We start from the raw sequence: 25644 nt of genomic DNA on the forward strand, positions 1-25644 counted from the left end.
TTAAGTTAGTTTCAATTTTAAGTTTCAAGTTTATTCAACAACGATGTCAGTTTACAGAAAAGTGCGTACAGGATTGGTAATACTCACAAGGAGCCCCAAAGTTAGAATCTGTCAGGGGGGCTCCCATACATGATATTAACAGGAGAAGAAACAAAATGTACAACATTCGGATGTTATGGTATTTCCAGGTAAGAAAAAAAAGCGCATTGGGAAAAAACGAAAGTAGAAAATACATATATGTTTAGCAAGGCAAAAAATAAAACTCTGAAGAACAAACAAGCGCAAGTTATAATACAAAACGTAAGGACAATATAACATGCAGCAATTGTTATCGCTACATTAAAGAACAGTTGCTGAAATGAAGACAACTGTTGCAAAAAAATTTTTCTTTACTTGGTTTTTGAATGCATGTTCTGTGGTTGATGATTTTATTATGTAAGGAAGGGAATTACACAGCTTGATTCCTGTAAATGTGGTAGGGAACTTGTTGTAGTTTGTGCGAACTTTAGGCAGAAGGCGGTTATCAAGCTCAGAAAACCTACTCATATTATTCTTTACAAGGTTTTTTTCCACGACAATGCCATCTATATAGCATTATCGTGGCATTGGCATCACGCTCTAATTGCCGCTGAAAAGCTTGTGTGGGGGCCAGTTGGAACATACTGCAGGAAAAGGCTGCCCTTCAAAGTTGAGGACGAAAAACTGGACTGGCTCAACATAGGAAACTGCTCAACACTGCTTTAATTGCAGGTGTCAACCTAACTTCTGGGATACCACCACTTTGGCTCAGAGCAATGATAACATCAGGAGAACAATTATTGAAGCTTACTATATGATGTCTGAAAAGTTTGGTGTATGCGTTAGCGCACCTTCGTTAGCACTTTCCGAGAGACAAGTGGCATGTTTACAGAGACAAATAAAATGAAAAAGAAACGATTGATAAAAGCACGTGTATTACCGCATAGATAGCACCCCGATAGGGGCATGCGTTGTTTGCTTGCAGTGGCCACCCCCGTGTATGTTACTACACCCTTTTTTTTTTTGCTATTTATTTCTATAAACTTCAGTTATTAGATGCGCTCTCCCTGTGCCAGTCCAGTTTTTTGTCCTCAACTTTACAGCACAGCCTTTTCCTGCTAATTGCCGCCTTTATCAAACTATGTGTATAATTTCCGCATAAATTTGGTCTGAACAAATATGTTCCAAATTGCATATCAGAATATCACTCTATAACTAAAATGTTCATAATTGTATATCAAGTTCTATAATATAAACACGGCAGATATTAGTGCACATATATTTCGTATACTCATCATTGCACTGGGTGCAGTGCAGATGAAGCTTACGTGTAGGAATAGTAAGAAGTAACCAAATAATGCAAGGAAGAAAACAGGCATACATAAACAAAATCATCAGCAGAGTGTACCATAGTGGGTTAAGCGCAAGGGAGCTACGTGCACGAAATGCTCATAGATGTCTAATGCGTCACATGGAGTTAGACAAGTTACGCGGGTTCGTAAAGCTGCATGGTGGCTCATTGAGAAGCGCGAGATAGCCAAAATAAAAAAAAACAGATGATATATGGTACAGGTGCTACCTATTAACCAAGTTTCTTTTGTCCTGGTGATTTATCACTTTTCGAATAAGTCGCTATGCAACTTTACCAAGACGTCCGGCTTCCACACTTGCAAGTTTAATTTCTAGCACAAGTTTCTTGTCTTGTTTTGAGTATTTTTTCTGTATTCTAACCTAAACACATCAGTCCCGCCTAGCACTGTTCTTTTGTTTTGGTTATTTAGCGTTTTTCAACAAGTCACTGTGTAGTATAAACGTAATAGTCGTCGTCACAGAAACTCGAATAACTTACCGAAGGGAAAACGAACATTATGTTTGTAAAGGTTATCTTAGTTGCATGTTTTCGACAAGGAACTTCTGGGACATGTTTGCTCAGGTTGCGCGTATAGCTTATGTGTATAGGAACGTATACAAGCCGTGTTTTCGGTGACGCAACTATACTCTTTCTCCACGAAGCAGTGCGTTGCTTCCGCAGCCTTCACCCTCCGATAAACCTGCAAGAGAAACTGCCGACAGTGTAGCGCTGCTTGAAGTCTATTGTGGCGTACGCATCGGTGGGTGCGCCCACAATGCACGCCAGTTCACGAGCCCGCTCACGCTTCGAAATATCCCACATAAAAAAAGAGAAAAAAAGATATAGTTTCTTTCGCTAAGCGAAAAGCCGTAGCCGGTACCACCATAAAGGCATCAACCTTTCCTATTCACCGTTTCAAACAAAAAAAATGAAAAAAAAAAGGAAATAGAACAACCGAGGTGGAACAATCCCGCTTTTTGCAGAACGCTATTGGACCATGTAGAACTTCCTCGATTCCGCGTTTTCGATTCAGATCGTCGGTATACTTTCCATTTTTCTCAATGTCGCAAGCCCTGTTCTCGAACAACTGTGTAATGACCTCTAATACTCGGTCTTTTCGTAGCGCTCCGGTAGCCACGTTGTGTCGCATAAACGCAGCGTTCAAGGCTGCATTGTGCGAAGGTAAGCGCACTTCGACGGCGATCGAACTGGTACTTCGAGTCGGCAATCATTTTCTGATACGTCCTAGCCGCCGCATACAAGTGAAATGGCGTAGGCGGAGTCATGCTGTATCTTTCCCGTTGGACTGCCTTTAACCCTATACACCTCTATATAGACCATTTTACCGATGCTTTTCAGTGCCACCATGTTGGGCGGCTCTGAGAGCCTTTGTGTATTGTATCGTTAACAACTGAACGAGCAGTGATTGACTACAATGGGTCCACCCTAGCACATGTGAGTGAATTCAAATACCTAGGCATCACCTTTACACATGACCTTAAATGGGGAAAACATGTTGATCAGATAACTTGTCGAGCTCTAAGGAAACTTGGCTACTTAAAGCGAAGATTGAAAAACTCGACAAAAGATTGTAAGTTAACTGCCTACAAGACACTAGTGAGACCGATGCTCGAGTACGCCTCTGTGGTTTGGTTGCCTCATCTTGAGCAAGATAAAAACAGGTTAGAATCTGTGCATAATAAGGCTATACGGTTCGTTTTTAACCGTTATGATCGGGACTTCTCCCCGTCTTCACATGCTTATTTGTTGTCACTTCATTCACTGGAACACCGCCGTACACGTCAGAGTATTATCTTGTTGCACAAGATTGTACACAAAATGACCCGCGTTCACGCGCCCTTATCTTTCGCTGATATACCAGCGCGTACAACACGTAGTACAGACGCTTTGAACCTTGTACCCTTCAGGTGTCGTTTGGATTGTTTCAAATTCTCTTTTTTTCCGCGTGTGGTGGAAGTTTGGAACAAGCTTGAGTAGACTGAACACTGTAGAGTTCGGGAAAAATTTTATGTGTTAGTCACATAAATTTGTGCGCACTATCGTTTGTTTCTGTGCTTTCGTTGGTTTTTCTGTACCCGCTCCTGCAATGTCCCAGGCATAGGACAGCAGTACTTGTAAATAAAAAAATAAATAAAAAATGGTCGGGTTGGTGCACGCGATGTTTGATGGCGTTATGAATTCACGTGGCGATATACGAAAACCAAGAAAACGTCGGGTCTAGTATAGCGGCCATGTGTCTCACGGAAAAGCGTCTCCACCTGCTAGAGAGCGTTGCATATAGCGCTGCTACGGGCGCTTTGCGTCGACTATTCGAATAATGACGCCGCGCGTGGAGACCTGCGCTACTACGACTGCACAGCTGCAGAATGAGAGCTCCTGGTTCACGATGTATTCGGGTGTCCAGCCGTATTATGCGACAATGTATTCTCCAAAAAAGGAAGAAAAACAAAAGCTCACGAGAAAGCCGCGTCACTTTTTCCGTTCGTTAGTTGTTAATTAGAGAAAGCTGTCTGATAGAATATTATGTATACATTGAGTATAGGTGTTGGGATTTTTTGTAATATAGTTACTGGAGTTTAAGGTTTCGAAACCACCGTATGATTATTAGACACGCTGTAGTGCTGGGCTCCAGCAATTTCAACCACCTGGGGTTCTTTAACATGCACCTAAATCTAAGCGCGTGGCAGGCACTCAAGCATTTTTGCCTTCATTGAAAGTGTGGGCGCCGCGGAGAGGATTCGATCGTGCGACCCTGCGAATCAGTGGCCGTGTGCCTTAGCCACTATAGATCACCGCGGCGGGTCCTATTGTTTGAAGGCAAACCATTTCGTGTTGTAAAATCTAGTATAACCTGAAGTGCATAACGAAGTGCAACGAAGACCCCGTGTACAAATTAACAACAAAAACACTATAGGTCAGCGTTGGTTGCGTGCGTTCACTATAATACCGTGACCGGCGCTGCAACGATGAGTACTTTTATCACATATATGACGCCGTTAAAAGCTTCTCAAAATAAGATTATCAATAATAATGAATAATAAGAGATAAACGGTTTTTTTTTTGTCAACGCATGCGTCGCCGCAAGGCAGATTTACTACTGTCGTCGGCGGCCTGTTTAGCTTTTGGAAATGCTCAATCGTTTCAATCTTGTGGGTGTGTCGAAAACATTTATTGATCGGGCCACCTCGTAGCTCGCACTATACAGTCACCGCTTCGCCCAACGTGACACGAGTGCACTGCAATCTAAAGCCTGTCAGCAGCAACTTTGCTAAGCAATTAAGCTGTTCCTACTGCTTAACACTTACAGCTGCGCAAGCAGGAATAGGACTTACGAGTATAAGCGCTACGTCAATTGATTGATTGATTTGTGGGGTTTAACGTCCCAACACCACCATATGATTATGAGAGACGCCGTAGTGGAGAGCTCCGGAAATTTCGACCACCTGGGGTTTTTTAACGTGCACCGAATTCTGAGCAAACGGCCCTACAACACTTCCGCCTCCATCAAAAATGCAGCCGCCGCAGCCGGGATTCTAACCCGCGACCTGCGCGTCAGCAGCCGAGTACCTTAGCCACTAGAGCATTGCGGCGGGGCAAGCGCTACGTCAAACACTTACATCTGTGCAAGCAGGAATGGGACGTTGGAGTAAAAGCACTACGTCAGACTTCATCAATGGATGAATGAGTGAATGAATGAATGAATGAATGAATGAATGAACCGAGACATTCGCATGAGAGCTGCAATTACCGTAGTGGTCCTTGAGCCCGACTGCACCCACACAAATCTCCAATATCCCGTCGACCCACCTGTAATTCTGATTAAAAGATTATGTGCACAGTCATGTAATAACTGAAGTGCTTGGAAAAACTCCGTAATGCACCCAACTTACTTCCACAGAAAATATTTCCCAAGACAGCTGCTCTGGCTGGGAAGAGAGAGCGCGACCTATAAAGTCAACTCATTGCCTCCCACGCCGGGGCGTAGCCTCTAATACTCATTTGTCGAATAATTGCTCGTGCGCGCGTTTGTAAGTGTGCGCGTATGTACTCGCATCAATGCGCAAATTGGAGGGCGGGGGGGGTCAAACGTTCAAACATTACTCCCAACTACGCCACTGCTTCCATACATGCACTTTTTCTGTCGGACTTGCTGCAATGTCTTATCTTGTTACTCAAACAGACCAAAGATCATCTGTCCCTTCCACACCAGCTTACCTTCTTCGCCGCTCAAAATCGAAGAAATCAGTTTCGCTGGCTTTCCAAGGAAAGTCTTGTCCTGTTCTTCCGTGAACAACCGCTCAACTGTGAATGGACGCCCGGTGACCAAATCTAGACGAGTTTTATGACGTGGGGCCCACAAGCAGCGCTTGTTTCCGACCGAATATAGCCGAGTTTTCGACATATGGCCTATCAACACTTCCCGCTGCTGACGACGGCAAGCTTAGTTATTTGGCACGCCCCCACGATCGCTGTGTAACCTTGGTCACCCGACAGTTCGCGCCAGTGCCCCAACAGTATACTTCAAAAAAGCAATACGCCACAAAAATATCATAGCAAAAAACGGCAACGTGTGTCAGACGTACGCCCACGAAGCGGGGGAAAAAAAAGATGTCCGCGTGCCACACTTTGTACGCCCAGTAACCCAGTACGTTCGCCACTCACGCTACAGTTCAGAAAAGAAAAAAAAAAGGGAAGCAATTAGTTCTATGCAGTATGACTAAATGAAAGAAAGGGCGAACCCAAGTAGCCGCATAAAGAAGCGAAGCGTATCGCGCGCGATCATTCCGAAGCAGCCAGAAAATTGCGGCCCCCAAACAACCTTGAGCGAGCGAGCAAAAACACAGACAAACTGGGTGAAGGAAAACACACGTGGCGAAGCCGCGCTGTTTTTCGCGGAGGGTTTGTTGACATTTTCTTCTTCCTTCTCTATTACGACGCGCACGGCGGACGAGCGTAGCGAACTAAACGGGACGCCGTACTGCATCGTTGTGTACGTAGTAGACGGCTAAATAAACGTCGCGGAAGCGATTACGCGCTCCACAGAACCTCGAAACGACCGTTAGGCGGCGCGTGGAAGGGTGCCTTACGGAACCCGAATACCACAGCGCCGTCGCGTACCAAGCGCCGTCGCTCGACCCGACTTCAAGGAGAAATAAAGACGCGTGTTGCCGACGTACTTTGCAGTATATGCCTCCTGCCTAAAAACTCAGCCCCTCCTTCACTCGCCTAAAAAAACTCAAACGCGAAGACCACCTTTGCTTCTCATTCGACTGTGATACCTATATACTTGGTATAACTATCAGTTGCGATAAAAGCGCTTGTCCTCTCTTTATGTCTGCTTTTCGTGCGCTTTAAATGATAGTTATACCATGCATATCCAACTAGCCCAACTTTCGATTCTGTTGCAACCTATATACTTGTTTGAATGCTGCGACTTCTAGGTAAATTCAATTATAGGTACCGCAGTGCTTCAGTGCTTATGGTGTTTGAATGCTTACCCGAAGGTCATGGGATCGAATCCCAGCCGTGGCTGCTGAACTTAGACTGAGGCAAAAATGTTTGAGGCCAGTGAGCTGAGATTTTGGTGCACATCAAAGAACAGCAGGTGGTCGAAGTTTCCACGGGCCCTCCACAACAGTGTCCACCTTAATCGTATCCTAGTTTCGGAATGTTCAATCACAACAATAATTATCTATAGTGCCTTCCTTTGATACTCCGTCGTCAATATTCGCCAGTTGAGTATGTAGGTTTGTAATATATAGTTATAACCAATGTGGGTTTACGTCCCAAAACTACGATATGATTATGAGAGACGCCGTAGTGGAGGGCTCCGAAAACTTATACCACTTGGGTTTCTTTGACGTCCACCAAGATCGAAATACAACGGCCTCAAGAAAACCCCTTGATCAGTTGGTATGCAGATCAGTAGAACTACAAACGTTCGAGAAAATGGAGAGTGGAACCGACGCTTCGATTGAAATGCGCGGTGGAGTCGTTTTGCAATGCGTGCGCAAAGCGTGAACTGCTGGCGAATGTGGACACAAACGATAGACAGGGTGAGAGAGAAAGAGGAAAAGGAGAAGGTCGTCGTAAGGAAAACCGAGCCGGCGGCGTGAATATGGAGCAAAGCTCCTCCGACGGCCGTCCAGACGTGACCGACGCCTCCGTTGCTCGTTTCGAGAAAGACTGCAGCGCCGCCACCGAGACGTCATATGAAGAGTCACGCTTCCTCCTTCGCCTCTTCTTCATCTTGTCTCGTTCTGTACTCTACCCGCAGCAAGGTTAGCCTAGAGGAAGGTGTGCAGCATGGTTTGTTCAAAGAAAAAAAAATAAAAGAGAAGAGAAAATGGCCGAATGTGATGTAGGAGTAATGGCGGCGGACACGCGCTTGCTCCGCTAGGAGGACAAGAGGCTACTGCGCATGCGCGTGCTCTAAAGTGCGCGCTTTCCGTGAGCTTGTCGCAGTCGTGAGCTTGCTCCTCCTCCTCCTCTTCAGGGGAGCGGGACAAGACCGCGGTTGTGCACAGGGACTACAACAAAACGGCAAGGGTATACCTGCACCGCGTCGCTGTTCGTGCAACTGCGTTTCTTCCTCGGTCTGTTTCAACCCTTTCTTCCCGTTTCTTTCGAAGTTTTGCTTTATTTTTTTTTCTCTCTCTCTCTCTCTTACTGGTGTGATTGCTTCTTGGAGCAACTGAACCCCCCTTGAACTGTTTACTGTGGAGGATGTTGATTGTGTCCGTACCTGATGCGAGGATGTGGGTTCGAATCTCGCCACGCTCGTGTCCTTTTGGATGGACTTAAGTATATGCTTGAAGTTTATTGCCGCAGTTGCAATAATAAGCAGAGTGAGTAGTAGTAGTAGTAGTAGTAGTAGTAGTAGTAGTAGTAGTAGTAGTAGTAGTAGAATTGAATATTTAGCACACCTATATTATTATGCAGCAATTCATTAAGATTCATAGGCGTGGTGATGCTGGCTCCAGTGACTCGCGCCAGTGCGCCGTATTGCGAGTGTCAGGATAGCAGCTGCAGTATTACTGTACTACCATTAGTGACACTATTATCTGGAGCAGCAGCGGTGCTGTGTTGTAGCATCACTAAATTGCTTTTTCATATATCTATAACATCACATAACGGGTTGGCGTCCCACAGCAGACAGAAAGTTGACATAACGTCACGTACAAACGTAGTGCATCGGCAGCGCGTAGCATTTTGAAGACCAAAAGCAGTTTAAATGTATCGTCACCGAGCTCTGCTACGTCCATCGTAATGACTGTTATGCTTAACTGTGCGGTGTACTGGAACAGAAAGAGATTTTCGATGTCATGGGTAGACGCGCTGGTGAGTCACACGTGTTCGAGTGTTTCCCCGCTTGATCAGATTTCGGTCAGTGGAGCTGCATTCCGTTGCATCGGGCGAAAACACAGCGACGCCCAAACGAGCGCAGAATGCTTGGATGGGCGTCAGCGGAGCGTTGTCACGCATGCGGCTCAAGTTCATGCAGAGTGGCCCGTTAACGGAGATGGCCGAGAGTCGCTTCGAACGCGCGCAACCCGCAGATATTTCATTAGAATGTGCCTTATATAAAGTAGACATCGCGATCAGTTTTTACAAGAAAGGCGCGAATAAGCAAAAACGAAACTATACAGAAGAGCACGTGTGTACTTTTACAACTAGTGAAACGCGTGAAGTGGATGTAAATGCTATTGAAAAGACACACAGCACAGAGTATCAGACTGAATTACGACTCACTGAGCGCGTATGGGGGGAGGGGGGGGAGCGTAGAAGGAGGACGAAGGTAACGGGTAGGTATTATAGCCAGTACCACCTGATGCATCAACAATCTTCATGCTGATTTTCAGTGTAGTAAAGTATGGTGTCAAGGCAAAGGGAATGTGCTCGCAGACTACGCAGAGTCCGAGAAAAACCAAGTAAGAGAAAGCCAGGCAGGTGATGCAGGCGAGTGGAGCCATAGGTTACCCGTTGCCCTGGGACTTGAACGTTGGAGCCAAGTGCTTAACGGTGGATTCAAAGTCCTGTAAACAAGCCTAATAGGTCATTTCTGGGATGCACATGGGATAGTTTATTCGCGAAAGACGTTATACTACGTGGCCTGAACAATATGCGGCCTGGGGCAACTAATGAATGCGGCCCTCGGACGAGGCACCCTGCACCCCTCCCGTAGTTTAGTTCGGCCTGAAACCATTCGGGTGACTCAACGCTTCAACACCCGCATGTTCGCGTTATGGATGTGTACGTATATATTCGCCAATTTACCTAACAATTAATGTAATTGTTGCGGTTTTGCCTGCCGAAAACAACGATACGATTAAATGGGATGCCGCGAAGAGTTACGGAAATTTCGACCACCGCGAGTTTATTTTAACATGCGCGTAACTATAAGTACTGAGACCTCTATCACCGTGCCTCCATGGATGCGAGTACGGCCGCCATGGCTTGGATTCGATCCCTTGACCTTCGGGTGTATACGTATGATGCTTTACCAGGTTCAACGAGGTCAAGTTCATCCAGCAACCATTGAAGACGCCATCTGTTCTATCAAAGAAAACACCGCGTAAGTGGGGGCGCGTGACGGCCACCGTCATTCATCGCGCGAAACGGCTAACGCACGCTTTCTTCACCTGCTCCCATTCAAAGGACCCCTTCCCTTTGAGCGGTCGCATCAATCACGTGCGTGCCTTAAATCACTTAGGCGGCACGTGTTTTCCGTCGACAGTTACTCATACGCCATACGCCGTTTCCGCGACGTCCTATCTGCAGGACCTCTATAGGTCGTGGATGACGTATGGCGCCGTCAGTAACGCACCTGCCGCGCGCAGCGCCACCGCATGTCACAAGGCGGCCGGACAGTCCACGTTTACAGCGACATCGACCACTAACGACCGCGTGCAAGCCTGTCGGTGCTCCTGCCGCTGCTGCACAAGCCGCAACCGGTACCTGCAGCTGACACGAGCCGTTCCACACGACCAAGCGGGCCGCCTCGTCAAGTGTACGCTCACTCGATGATGGGCGCCAGCGTGTTTTCGCGAGGGCGAGTGGGAAGGCGCAGTTCCTTGACGGAGCCCCTCAAAGCGCGCTACCTGACCTTGCGTCCGTCTGACTCCTCCGGTGTACCCCTCACACCGACGTCGAAGAACGAGCCGTGGCGGCAGCTGGGTTGGTGGTGTGCTGACGCATACAGAAATGTGGGCCACGCCGCGCGCTCGTGTCTCGTGTACGAACTGCGTATCGCGGCGCACGCAGTTCACCGTTAGCCAGCAATGATCCGCTTGTGACGACTGAAGTGCTCGTCAAATTTTTCAATGATAATGCATTAAAATGAAGCATATAGCGAGGTCTTCCCTGACTCTCTGTTCATTGGGTATAAGACACTCAGTGTATGGAACGCTTCCTTTTCCACAGTTATGCTCATAAGCATTTAAAACAGAGGCTTCGGTTTCCACTCTGACGAAACGTCAAATGCGAACCGGACTCTTCGAAATAGCTTGAAGTACTCTCAACGATCCTGTTGGGTCGGACTTGAAACTGCACGTAGGCATAGTAATGTTCAAGCGCGTTTAAAACGAGTAAGGAAGGAACCTGTAAAGCAGATAGCAGCGAGGTTAACCACAAAGCTATTGGTCCGTGGTCCATGGTGACCCTACACTGGGGGATTGGAGGAAGGGGCGGAAAGATGAGAGAGGGAGAAAGATAGAAAGAGACATTAGGGAAGAAAGGTTTCTTCTAAACTATGGCACTCAACCTCACTGCCTTATATACGTTTACATGGGGTGTTTGGCCATTTAACAAAGAATACAAGCCTAAGTTCAAAACAAAAAGACTGGCAACTGTACGGGACATTGTACGTTGTCGTCCAACGTCTCTGTTAGTAGGTGCCCTCTTAGCGCTAAAAGAACATTACCGGGAAACGGACTGTATAACTAAAGATTGGAGTAGCTCTCGTCACCCAATTACACCGTACAATTGAATGTGGCAAAATGTAACGGTGGTTTCTGCCACTTGCTTCACTGATTTCAATTTTGTACAGCCCAAGATTTCGCATTTCGATTGCCGCGTCTTCACTGTATACTGATGAACTGCGCCTCCTACCCACGTTCTCATTTTATTGTTACTGCCCTTGACTCTGTGCATCGCAAGATATAGAGATGAAGGGAACAACCTGGACGTTAAAAGACCAAACGACAAGCTTAATTGCATTAGCCGCGCAGACTGACTTGAGAGCGCAAATCTATAGGAGGAATCTTTCAAACCTTAACATTCGTCGCCGAGTTGCCAGCCTCATTTTGTTCCACAAGCTCTATCACAGTCAACTCGGCCACCCGCCCTATGTCTTGCCTCCTGCCCGCACATCTCACCGCACCACTCATTCCTTTCATGTCGGCCGGCCACGTGCCCGTACCACGACATTTTCAGCCTCCTTCTTTTTTCGTGCAGCTTCCGACTGGAATGGCCTTTCCACTGATCTCGCCAACATAATGTGCCACTGAACATTTACACAAAATGTCACTCGTTTCTTTTCCATTTGAATACATTACATTGTTCCTTTTTGTGCCACTGGTTCTCACTTTGTCGTCTTTTTTTTGGCAAGGTTTTACGCCTGTTAATATGTATACTGATCCTGCACATGTATTATTTTATTTCTGTATTGGTTACCCCTGTTCATACTTGTACCCATCCTGCATATGTATCACATTTGTTGTATGTTTCCCACCCCTTATGTAATACCCCCTCTAGGGGGTCTTTAAGGTAATGAAGTGAAGATCTGCGCATCAATACAGATTTGCTCTACAGCGATTTCGCACAAAACAACTAAAGCCAGAATGCCGTGTATTGCCGATAATTAAGCTGTCGTGGTGACCGTCACATGTTGACCTCTTGGTAGAGCTAAGCAGCTTTTGATTGTTTTGAAACGAAGTCAACCTCAACTCTGTCCTGGCTCGTTTGGTTTCCTTCTCTGTCATGTCGCGTTTTTAAATCAACGAAAGTAAACACACAAAAAAGAGACCACTCTGACTCGGCCGCGGAACGACTTAACCTGGCAGGAAATGAAGTGTTTTTTTCACGTAGCGTCTCAAGACCGAATTGGGGCAGCAAAACACAAAAAAAGTGTTGCTACGGTGCTTGTCTTAACGGCTTAACAAAGCAGTGAGGAAGGAACAAATAATAAGGAGCCCTCGTTGCGAAAATAAATAAAAGTTCAACGCCCGCGGCCATTGTACAGTCCCCGTCGCCACACGCTTAGCTGTCTTTTTTCCAGTCGCAGGCCGAGCGTGAGCCGTGCGACCCACTGAAGTCACGCCCTCCCACTCCAAGAGACGTGAGTTGTCTCTCCGCGGGCGAAAAAAAATGCAAGCTAAACCAGACCGGAAGTAGAGGCGAAACGTCACAGCCGGTCGGATTCGCGATATATGCTTCCGCTCACCGACGTCATACGTCGCTTCGGTGTCACAGCGCGTGGTCTGAAGACGTGGGCGCGACCGCGGATGGCGTTTTCACGGAATAACTTTCAAGCGAAACGGAAGAACGGTGACTGAGTCATCACGTACAGTGTGGCGAAAAACTAGGCGTCCTCAATGGACGACGAGCCACGCAGGAGACGCGGAGGCGGTAAACATTCATTGCTGAGTTAATTATATACAGGCTAATCTTCCCGCGACAAGCTCCTAGTGAAGAAGAAAGGGTGATTTAGTTAGGTGATTTAGACGGCTTACTTTTCGGTGGCGAGCAGGACAACGGGGAAAAAGCTCTCGGCTGCTTTGTCAAAGTGTCGTGTCTCAGTTGAAATGTGAGCGAGTTTGTGACAGTTGATCATCTTCACGTGTGCAGAAGCGTACGCAGACAAGAAACAAAAGGAATAATTGACTCAGCAGGGCCACCACAGCGGTAGCCCCGTCGAATCATGTCATCCTTTTAACTTATACCGGGGGGTCACCCCAGGTCGCCGCTTTCTCTCAATTTTTTCCCCTCGTAATACACGTGACCTCCACGTGTCAAATTTTAAATGGCGCACATTTTAAAGATGTTGGCAATCCGACAGAGACGATGCTACTTCGTTTGGGCTTCAATGGCACACGTTACGTTTGCTTTCTTCCGGTTGCCGTCGTCCTCATGGCACGCAAGACGGTAGACCCAAGATATCTTTATAGATATATAAGTATGTGCTGTTGCTACGATGTTGGTAGTGCAGGAAAGCACGTTCTATAAGTAGCTAACGCTAAGGTCTATAGAAATTAGAAGCCGTGCTTCCACAGAAAGTGACCAGTAGACCCTTACTGCATGGTGATCACCTCAAGTGACCACCTCATATCTTCCGAACTAAAATCGTCAATTTTTCATTTCTTGGGAGAAAATCACTCTCTACAAAAGATTTCACCATTTTTTTTAAATAAAACTCTGTTTCGCGCCAGAAATGGAATCATGTGCATAAAAATAGTCAAGGCAGAAGCCTGAAGTGCCTCGTAAAGCCCGAAAATTTATCGTCGATGACCGCATCAACGTGCGACGAAGTCATCATGTGACATCGCATTCGCAAAATTAATAACATCACTATGACGGCACATCGTGACATCATCGCACCACATGGTCGCTGGGTGAAAAGCGGGCCGATCACAGGGCTCGTACAAAACCACGTTCGGTGAAGAAGCCTTTAGCATGGGGGCGGAGGAAGGCTCAATGCATTCACTGAGAAGGAAAAGAAGCTGTCCTTCGCCTTCCTGTCGTCTTAGGCAAAAGCATGGCAAACCATGTGAATATTTGAGTCTTGTATCTGTGAGCTGCATCACACATCATGACGAGTCGTCGTGGTGTGTATAGCTCTTCAAACGAACTTTGGCGCGCCGAGAGACAAAGAGAAGGGGAAAACGGGAAGTTGAGTGGGACGTACGTCCGGTTTGCTACGCCGCACTGCGGAAGAAAAGAAATAAAGAAAAAGAAATGTTGCTCCCACTGTCATTGAAATCGATTATAATGCGGAAGTGAAACTTGTCTCAATTCATGAAAGTGGGTGCCACCTCGATTATCGCATAAGAGAAATAATGGCTGGAATTACAAACCGTCGTGTTGTTCACCCAATACTCCAATGCGCAAGATGCGACGTTTACTCCTAGTAATCGTCAGACTACTTCCTGTGATGGCGAGTGGTGCGCCCGATGTTGACTCTTAGCGAATTCGCTTGCGGAGCCCTGCGTATAGTTATAGCTATACGAGAAGTGAAGTGAAAACCGGGTGCCAGTCGATAGAGACCGGAAGTTGAAACCAGAAGTCGATATTGTAAAAAAGCCGTCCACACTAATCCGAGAAAGCTAGCAAGTTCTCTCAGTGACGTCACTACTATGACGTTCTCGGAAGCGAGAGATAACAACAATACTTGGGGTTTAGCGTCCCAAAGCCACTATATAATTATTAGGGACACCGTAGTAGTGGGACATTCCAGTGGTGTTTCACGTGCACTGAAAATCTCACAGTACACGGGCTTCAAGCGTTTCGACTTCATTGAAATGCGACCGCTGCAGCGGGTATCGAACGCGTGACCGGAGACCAGCTGCCGAGCACTGTTCCGCTGCTGGTTGCCGAGACCACTGCCGCGAAAAACCGCGTCAGACCGTATGTTCATCTGGTGGCAGGCTCGCGTAACGAATCAACATACACCGGGAATGCTTAAGCACGAAGTAAAACTTAGTTTTAAAACCCTAGTTTGGTGACAGATTCACACTGGGACTTGTTTACCTACATACGCGTGTTACAGGTGCACGGTCTGGTCCTGCGGCTTCACTTTCAAGCGGCGCTTAGCTCGGGCGCACGCAAGATTAGCGCCGTAACACTTATCCACTCGACGAAGGTCACCTCGATCTCGCTGCTTTTCTTGGAGGACAGCGACTTAAAAGCGCGATGCATTGCGCCACTATATTCACTTTTCTGGCAACCAATGCCCGTTCGCCCAGTTTTCACCTACTGGTGTTTTTGTTTTTGTTTTTTCCGCTGTCCATACTGTAGCCGTTTCCGCAGTGAGATAAGCAATCGAAACCGCTGGAAAGTGGCTTACCGTACTTTAAGTACATAACGAGCAGCGGGCATCGATTACGCGAACGTGCTTAGCGGCCCGTGAGTAGATACAGTTCTCCGCGGATGATAACGCTTCTTAGCCCCTTTCCGGAGTGACACAAAGTGTCGCTCTATATATGGAGGCTCTGGCCCAGATTCTGCTCACGCATAGAGGTCGTCACGGCCGCAGTGCCTAATACTGAAATATGACCCGCTGGTTAACTATTCGGAATGAAGCCCATTAAACGTGCACAAGCTTATACCATATACATCACGACCATGCCCCTTGCTTTTTACGTGAACTGCTAAATTCTTGTAACTCCAGGTATATACGTTGTGTCAGTTCATGCCGTAATGGCACACGCATTCACCTCGTATCTTCATTACGCTGTCGTGAACCCTATAGGCTACCTTATGATCCCAGATTTATGACACCCACACGATCTGGCGAATAAAAGGACGTTGAAACGAAACACTGCGAAAAACAAGGAAAAACTAGAAAAGAATAAGATCCGAGACAGCGACTCCTCCTTCGACTAGTCTGCAGTAGTTGTATAGTCCTCTCAAGATGTTTCTCGATTGGTGAATCACTGGCAGCCTACCCGGGCACAACCGTTTTGCAAATAAAGTTAGTTAAACTCAACTCGCTTGTCCATTTTTTTTTCACTTCTAATAAACAAAAAGAAAACTTCAGCCGCCAGTTTTACTTATTTATTTATTTATTTATTGATTGATTGATTGATTGATTGATTGATTGATTGATTCTGAATGTTTCACTGTTACCTCTTCTTACTTTATTACTTATTTGAGATGCATTCCTTTAACACGTCGTGCGCAAAGGGTGGCCCAGTGGTTGACAAAACAGAAATCTAAGGAGACTGGGCAGAAACAAGCACTTCGGTTTGAACACACGCAGTTGCGAGATTATAGCGCACACTTCCACGTGACCCCACGAACTAAATCGCCATCTATCATTTAATTATCTGTTCCATCTCTGTACGTATGTTACACAAAATCACCGAAACAAGGAGCTTGCGTTTTTTTTTTTCTTTTTTCTCGCACTTATTTGAATGCGTTTAATACTTAAGCTCCTACAATACTGCCGATAACAAAAGGGCGTCCCTACATCAGCTTTTTAATGCGTCGTCATGAAAAAACAAAACAGCTATAATGTATTTTCCTGCGTGTGTTTGCCGAAGCGATCAGCGATTCGCTGTGGCGTTTGCATAACCTTTCTGCGGGACTTAAATCAAGTGCCTCAGAAAGCAGTCAGCATGCATGGTTACGTGATACTACAGCAATACCACAAGAAACACTGCAGATATCGTGTTTGGTTTTTTTGGAACAAGAAAAATGACGTGACTTAAAAAAAATAGATGCATAAGTCGTAACTACATAAACGCGAAGTGTTTCGAATAATTAACTCCGAACAGCAACCATTCGGGACGTTCTGACAATAATTCGGTGATGTATTCTACGTAATCAACAATTATTTCATTCCGATGATTGCATAGACTTATTGTACTTAAGGAGGACGAAGAAATTTTTTTTTCTTTATCGAAACCAGCAGTTAAGTTGGCTGGGCCTAAGCTTGAAAAATATTTTTCATTGTGGTTGTTTATGGTATACGTCTGATTGCTGCCTGAACTGGATGCGATTCTCGAACTTCGCTACTTTCGCAAACATATATGTGCTGCCACGAAAATTTGTTACAGAAGATTTGCGATAACAAATTAGCTTGTCATTCGGAACGAGAAGGACGAGGTTACAGTAAAGTTCATTCGATGTGGTACATACGTCTTTCCAATTACAGGTAAATTGACAATGTGACGATGTACTTGTGACAAAGACATGTTTTCTGACAGTACTCTTGGTATGAGACATTGTTGAACAGGATTAACGCTTTGGCCAAGGTTTAGACAAGTGGGCTCGTATTCGTCAAGGCGCCAGCAAACGTTGTCTTGCCGAAAACAACGTGAAGGTGCTTACTGGGTGGCATTCGACCCGCCATGGTGGTCTAGTGGTTGTGTAGCTCGACATGCTGACCCACAGGTCATGGGATCAATTCCCGACTGAGGTGGCTGCATTTTCGATGCGGGTGAATGTGCTTAAGGGTCGTGTGCTTAGACTTAAGTGCATGTGAAGAACACCTAGTGGTCAAAATTTTCGTCCTCCTCGTCATCCCTCATAGACATGGTTTTGGGACGTTAAACCACAACAGTGTTATTATTAGTAGTATTATTATTATTGGGTGGCACTCGGTGACAATTCGCAATGACGGCAGTCAAGGCGAATTGCGCCTTGACTGCCGAGGAGGCCAAAGATCAAAACGGTAGCTCAACATTACCTGTTCGAATATCTCTCATCGTTTCAAGCGTCAATCTTTCCTAAGCTACCTTGTTTGGACGCGAGCTACCCGGTGGCGCTCACGTCAATCATAAATATAAAAAAAAGCCGGAAACATTAGTTAGAGGGCGTGGCGACAATCACGCGAGTTAACGAAGCCCAAGTGACAAACGCACCGGCAACGGAGGTAATTGCAGCAATTATCGGACGGCTAGCTCGGCGGGACGTGTAGCACGCGGTCGATGATTGGCGCGTGGTAGATGCCAAGAAGCGAGCGACTGATTAGTGCCAGCAACTTCGTGGCTTCCCCTTGAACTGTTGCCGCAAACACGTGTTAAATCATAAGGGCAGGACAGTGTATCATCCCTGCACGTGGATGCCAAGGGCGTTGCTATGCACTCGGTATACTCGTGCGCGCGCCTCGAATATTTTGTCCCAATGAACGAACGTGTCGCTTGCTTCACTTTGCCCGTTGCCATCATCGGCAGCCGCCAGCTTCGTAAACGAGATGAGAATGAAAGCCAGCGCCTGCAATGAGGGAAGAGGAGAAGAGGGGGGGGGTACAATGATTGTTTCACAGCCGTCGAACTCCAGCATTGGGAAACGTCCGTGCTATAGTTAACTCCCGTTCACAAGTTGGTATCGGCATACGCCAGGTCAATCACGTCGCACGTGATCACTGTTTTGCGGGGCGCGGAGAGCTAATTTGGCGGTGCAACAACGCGAGAGCTCCTTTTTTGAACTACACGCGTTTAACCACCGCATGTGAGCCCCGCCGCGGTGGTCTAGTGGCTAAGGTACTCGGCTGCTGACCAGCAGGTCACGGAATAGAATCCCGGCTGCGGCGGCTGAACTTCCGATGGAGGCGGAAATGTTGTAGGCCCGTGTACTCAGATTTGGGTGCACGTTAAAGAACCACCAGGTGGTCGAAATTTCTGGAGCCCTCCACTACGGCGTCTCTCATAATCACATCGTGGTTTTGGGACGTTGAACCCCGCATAGCAATCAATTAGCGCCGCATGTGACGTGAATGTAATTCTTCCGTAGGTGATCAACTACGTGTGGGATGATTATATGAACGACAGCGCGCGAGTGCAGTCATGTGGTTTTACTTCATTTTACATTGGCTTTCATTAAACGTTGTATTTCGATCACGGCGAAGCGCGTACATTACCACGAAAATGTGAGCTGGTCGTGTTGTAATGCCCTCTACAACGTAACTGAATCTACGTACTTAGGCCTAGAGTGAAATCTAAACTTTTACATACTTGACTTTGTTAATTGACTAATTCAGCACAATATAAAGATATCCTCAGAAGCGACACATGGCGGTAAACGATATGTCGCTGGTTTCATTCAGTTCAAGTTATCTTTCTTATTTAACATTTGCCTCATGTTCACAATTATATGGTGGTTTTTGGGCGTTAAACGCAATCAGTTGTTAAATAGTCAGTTCTAGTTGTGCAAGACACCCTATGTATATGATCTATATTATTGCTTTCCATTCCTCTATCTTTTCTGTCCGTTCGACAGTCCAACCTTCATATATATTACTATGTGTTTGCATTATGTGTATAGATACGTACTTTCCTGCGTCAATCCCTCCATGTCACCTGTCAATATGTGTATCTGTCTGTTCACTCATCTATCTAGTCTGACTGATTGTCCATCTATAGTCCGTCCGCGTGTAACAGCGCGCGCACACGCATGCACATCTGTACCTGACATTTATTGCGCTTTCATTTGAAGCCATCATCATCAGCTTGACTACGCCCACCGTAGGTCAAAGGCCTCTACCGTGATCCCTCAATCAACCCGGTCTTGTGCCTTCTGCGGCCACGTTATACCTGCGAACTTTTTAATCTTGTCGGCCCACCTAACTTTCTGTCTCTTTTTCGTGCGTTTGCCTTCTCTGGGAATCCAGTAAGGTACCCTTTATGACCAGCGGTCATCCTGCCTACGTGCTAATTTCTTTTTCTCTATTTCAACTATGATATCCTTTACCCCCGTTTGTTCTCTAATCCACTCTGCTCCCTTATTGCCTCTTATTGTTACACCTATCATTTTCGCCTCCATCGCTCTCTGCGTCGTCCTCAATTTAAGCTGAACTCGCCTTGTAAGCCTCCAGATTTCTGCTTCGTAGCTAAGTACCGGCGAGATTCATCTGTTATATACCTTCCTCTTGGGGATCAGTGGCAGATTAGCATTCGTGATTTGAGAATGCTTGCTGAATGTGATCCCACCCCTCATTATTTTTCCACTTGATTTACTCTCATGGTTCGGCTCCACGGTTACTACCTGCCCTAAGTAGACATTCCTCTACAGCTTCCAGCTTTTTGAGGTACACATAGCTTTATCACCTAAACGCAAGGACATCGCTTCGAAACACGAGAAGTAATTATCCTTATTGAAAGGAAAAGCTCAAGATTGCATAAAATCAAATCTTTGGCAATCATACTACACACTAAAACTCAGGGGCGGGGACAAGAGAAAAGATGAAGCCAGACATGCAGACATCTCTCTATACACGTGGTGGGTTGCGCCCGGTTTCTGAGGAACAACCAAGCAACCAACTGATTCATCGGATCTTGGCCTTGGTGAATGAAGATACCGCATAAAGCCAAGTGAAAGGAACAGGAAGCTCATATTGTCGAGATTATTATCCCTCTTCTCGTTAAAAACATCGCACCGTTACGTGAGCCAAGTGGTGGCATCGGTTGTCGATATAAATCCCACCCCGCCGAACAACGCCGGGCAGGAATTTTTTTCCCTTCAACAGAAGAGTTTGGCGATGCCAGACACAGACGCAATGAACGCCAACGATCCGCACCGGAAGAAGGGGTGTTGCGCAATAGACTTCTCGCTGGCACGCATACGCGCTTCGCTTCATCACGACGCGCACGCTTCAATCGCCTGCAAGGCCTCGGACGACAAGAGCACGACGGGGCAACTTGCGAGATCGCGCTCACTCAGGCTGCGCAGCGCACGCATAACTCCCATGAATCGACACATAGCCTAAAGGCTGGCATCAATCAAATAAGCCGGTACTCCCGTTATTACAATTCAATAAGTCACATCGTACGCACAATCAGCGCGTATTAGTTTATTGGCCCAGGGAGCAGTGGAATACGTGGGTCGCTTGTGTGAGTGGTTTTTTTTTTTTTAATGAAAAGAAGAGAAAAATGAGCCTCGTAAATGTCTCTCAGCGGGAGGACGCCTCAACAGTAGCTCAAGAGGGATGGGGGTAGAGAAGGTATGAAAAGGATGGGATTAAAAAGTAAAGAGATAGGGAGAGAGGAAGGAGAGAGAGAGGCGTAGGTAGAGCGAACGACAGAAAACGGCGGAAGTAAGGAGGAGATAGGGAAGATGGATACGGTCGCAGGAGGCTGAGGACGGGGCACCACTGGCGAGAGCTCTTGTCGGCGTCAGGAGATGGCGTAGGGCGAGCCCAGTCGACCATAGCTGCGCTGTCGTTGGAGATCGTGGGGGCACAACCTGTCGGCACAAAATCCAGCGAGCGAGTCGTGCTTTAACGTGCACAAGAAGTTTTGGGCGTGCGAACGTTTTTTAAGAATGAACGGGCTCATCCGCCTGCTCCGCCCAGCCGCGGTGGTCTAGTGGCTAAGGTACTCGGCTGCTGACCCGCAGGTCGTGGGATCAAATCCCGGCTGCGGCGGCTGCATTTCCGATGGAGGCGGAAATGTTGTAGGACCGTGTGCTCAGATTGGGGTGCACGTTAAAGAACCCCAGGTAATCGAAATTTCCGGAGCCCTCCACTACGGTGTCTCTCATAATCATATGGTGGTTTTGGGACGTTAAACCTCACAAATCAAATCAATCAATCAATCCGCCTACTCCGACCGTAAACACTCCCGAAGTGCTGATTTTCTAGAAATGACGTCATACTTCGGCACAAGCGCATCACCCATAAAATTGTTTCTAGTTCTTCATCGTCAGAGCCTATCACAGTGTAAACTGGCAGCAAATAAGGTACAACCTCGGTAATATATTCGTCTTAGATTTGACTTCTTTGCCGTCTCTCATAATCACATGCTGGTTTTGAGACGTTAAACCCCACAGATCAATCAGATTTGACTTTCCTCCTTCCCTCTCACACGTATCAGTATCTGTACCAATGCCCACGGCCGGGCTAGAGCGCGGCGCTCCTCTGCCTGGTCGTGCAATGCGGAACTTTTTAACGCGTGCACTGAGTGTTGTCAAAACGTATACCGAGGGCGGCATTTCGCTGCTTCAAGGTGAAATTAGTATATATAGCTAACTCTGTTACTGGAAACATCTTGCTAAGCACGAATATTCGCTGTCATGATCCCCGACGATAACGCGCGCCGAAACGCGGGATGAATCGCTAACACCTTCTTCCTTTTTTTGTTTGTTTTCATTCTTATTATAAGCATGCGGTATGTATACTCACAGTAAACTGTGAAGTATGACGTACGTGTGCTGCTCAACAACAGTCTTCAAGCTCCTTTATGTATTCACCTTTAATACTATTCCAAGAAGCAAGCGACCATCTTTTTTTTTTAATGTTTAGTAGACATTATAGCTCGCCCTCTCCCCTCCAAGGGTGTTAAGCACTCGACGTAGTCTTGCAATTTGCAATGCCCCTGGGATAGGCCCAAATTTGGCCAACAGGAGACGCGACGTGATTACATCATCATGTGAGGTCATCTTGTTTCGTAGTGACGTTACGGCTAGTTCACAACTTTTGGTTACCTGTGACGTCGCGATGGTGTTAGGGAGCCTAGAGCAGCCTAAGGGAGCCTTTATGGGCGCGCCTCCAAGCGGAGGCGCGCACATGAAGGCTCCCTAAGTGATGTCACAGTGTGAAGTCATCAGGTGATGCAGATTTCTTTCATCAAACGTGTTAACGCAGCCGACGTCGGCTGTGATTTTTCCCGTTTGTATAAGTGCCTGTAAGTGCTCATTTAAAGACGAATTCGTCCAGCATTTCCAAAGATAGTGTAATTTATCTTTCGAGTCGTTGACTCGCAAACGCGGGGGAAACAAACCTCCCGGCGCACAAAGGCGCTGCTTGATAGGGGGGCGCGGCTTGGCGCGTGGGCACATTCAAGCCGCGCTGGCGTTGCAGGTCGCACTCTCTTATTGGCACCGCGGGGCAAGGTCAGCCGTGCAGCGAACAGGAAGGTGGGCGAGAGAGGGAGTCCACTCGGGCTATTGTCCCAATTAAGTCGGCCGCGCGATCAAGGGGCGGAGAGGGAGAACGCGCTCGCCAAATCGAGTGTAATGAATGCAGCCCTCGCTATTAGCGGCGGCGGGCCCACGAGCACGCACGCACGTGGCGGCGGTGGTGGTGGTCGGGCCGTGCGGATCCCGCAGAAATCGGAGACGACCGCCCGTGGACGCCGTACTTTCGCCGCACGTGGTGGCATTCGGTCCCGCAGTTAACCGCTGGTTTCTAACACATCATGCGCGGGCCCCGCCGCGGTGGTCTAGTGGCTAAGGTACTCGTCTGCTGACCCGCAGGTCGCGGGATCAAATCCCGGCTGCGGCGGCTGCATTTCCGATGGAGGCGGAACTGTTGTAGGTCCGTGTGCTCAGATTTGGGTGCACGTTAAAGAACCCCTGGTGGTCTAAATTTCCGGAGCCCTCCGCTACGGCGTCTCTCATAATCATAGCGTGGTTTTGGGACGTTAAACCCCACATATCAATCAATCAATCAATCAATCAACACATCATGCGCGGCATGGACAACGGCGATTCACCCTATAATTCCCGAGATTCTCGCGAAATATTGAAGGTCCACTCTTTTTAAATCACTGCCTCGCTATGCTTGTAACCGTAAATCTAGGAACGTGTTTCCATGTATTAAAAAATGGATACATTTCTCAGCTCACTCAGGTTAGCGTAGTCCCGGGTCACGCCCGACTGCGGAGGACACGTGAGTTGTGTATTGGCAATGCAAGGCTCACTGCGCTTTTTTTTTTGCTTTGTTTTTTATTCAACATTCAATATTTTCTCAATGTTTACTTGGTGCCCTCAGTTTATTGCACCAAACAGTACGTATAGGCCACACCTCCATAGAACATCAGGCCCGCACTTTGCAGTGCTTTCGTTTGCCAAAGGTACATACGTTTACAAGTATGCAATCCACGATACCTGCCGTAGGTTCCCTCCGTGCTTAACGTCACGTCAGATTCCCCAAGATATTTCATTAGGGGAGAATGCAGATCAACTAACGGCGGAGTGAATACTGGTGCAACCCCCGTCCCTCCACAACGATGTTCAAGGGGGGTGGCGATCGGTTGCAGGTGTTTTGCCCCATCTCACCGCATTTCACCGTGTACACTCTTAAAAAAGTTTTGTGGAGGAACTGCGCACTCAGCCCCGAAAAGGGCTAGTTGCTCCTCCTAAAGGCGGAATGCGCGCAAAAGATTGCACACGGAACCGCAAGGAGGGGCATACACTTCCCCCTTTGTAGAGTAAAACGCCAGTTTTTTTTTTTTTTTTTTTTAGGGGGGGGGGGGATTAACTGTATGAATGTTCGTGTCTGTGCAATTGACCCGTCGGCGCCTACACAAGCCTGTTTCCTTTCAGATGGTGCCCTAGCGTGGTGTGGTGTAGTGGTTAGTGTACGCGCATGCTGACTGACTGGTCGTGAGTTCACATCCCATGTGTTTGCTGCAAATTTTCCGAAATTTGATTCTAAATGTGACGCCTGCACATCGATTGTACATCTAATCAAATGCCAGCACGCACTTCGAAAGGCTGGTTAAGGCAACCGAAACCTGATTTTTCCTTTGCTAACTATTGTTCCTTTGAGGAGTAGCCGCGAGAGCGAGGTTACTCCTTCGCAGTTACTCCCAAATTAGTGCAATGGGTGTGGAGAGGAGTTTCCACTAAATATTTCACGGACTTGCACCGTCCAAAACACGTGATTCAGAAATTACTGTAACAAATGAATACCAAAAGGACATGCACTGCCCCGGCAGGCATAACCTACGTTGCTGAAGGGTTTAGAAAACAAACGCTTTTGTATATAAAGCTGGTGCCTTACTCTATGCCGTTGACCCTCGCTGCAGCAGCGCCACCTGGTGGTCTAGCCGGAGGCTCCTCCTATTCATAGCGAGCACCAGACTAATCTAACAAACGCGAGGCTGTGGACATTACGCGGAAAACGCCGCGAGGTGGATAACCCTATAGCCACACTCTCCGTTCTCCTCTTCCCTGTAGACGACGTAAAGGATGCAAAAAGAAGGCAAATCCCCATCGCCTCGTCTGAAATTGAACTTTAGAGAGCGCCTTTTCTTTTTCTTTTTAAAACTTCTTTATTTTATTTATCGTCGGGTATGCATCCACCGCCTGCAGCTACCGACCAGCTGCTGACTTCAGTCTTCGAGTAAGAGTGAGCCTAATGTAATCCGAGCTTTGAGAAGTATAAAAAGAGAGCATAAATTTGAGTCCCAAAAAAGCTCGCTGTGTGTAGCAATGGAAGGGGGGTCGTTCAGGCGCGTTCTGTTCATCGTCTCCGGCTGCGGCAATGAACTGCACTGTGTTTCATAAGGCGCGGTGCAACGCTATGGAGGCTAGAGATGGAGAAAAAAATATGTCTGTTTTTGAAAATGCGTCAAGCGAGACCCGTATTTCTTAGAAGCCTTGGTCTTTTTCAACAGTAAACGTACACCCACTCAAGAATATATATATATATATATATATATATATATATATATATATATATATATATATATATATATATATATATATATATATATATACCGCGGCTTCTCTCGTAATGATGTCGTGCATTTGGGACGTTAGTTAAACCTCGACAGTTATAATTTATTACTTTAAACAAGAACCAATCGTGT

General features: G+C 46.9%; 1 protein-coding gene and 1 long non-coding RNA gene across 2 annotated transcripts in view; one reads left to right on the forward strand and one right to left on the reverse strand.

The window, feature by feature from the left end:
- Positions 1-25644, reverse strand: part of LOC142771794 (uncharacterized) — a 359560-nt gene that overhangs the window by 227700 nt on the left and 106216 nt on the right. The gene's annotated exons all lie outside the window — the stretch shown is intronic.
- The window catches only part of LOC119165050 (complement receptor type 2), a 155739-nt gene that overhangs the window by 1345 nt on the left and 128750 nt on the right, over positions 1-25644 (forward strand). The gene's annotated exons all lie outside the window — the stretch shown is intronic.

The sequence above is a fragment of the Rhipicephalus microplus genome, chromosome 9, assembly GCF_043290135.1.
Source record: "Rhipicephalus microplus isolate Deutch F79 chromosome 9, USDA_Rmic, whole genome shotgun sequence".
In the NCBI taxonomy this organism is placed as follows: Eukaryota; Metazoa; Arthropoda; class Arachnida; order Ixodida; family Ixodidae; genus Rhipicephalus; species Rhipicephalus microplus.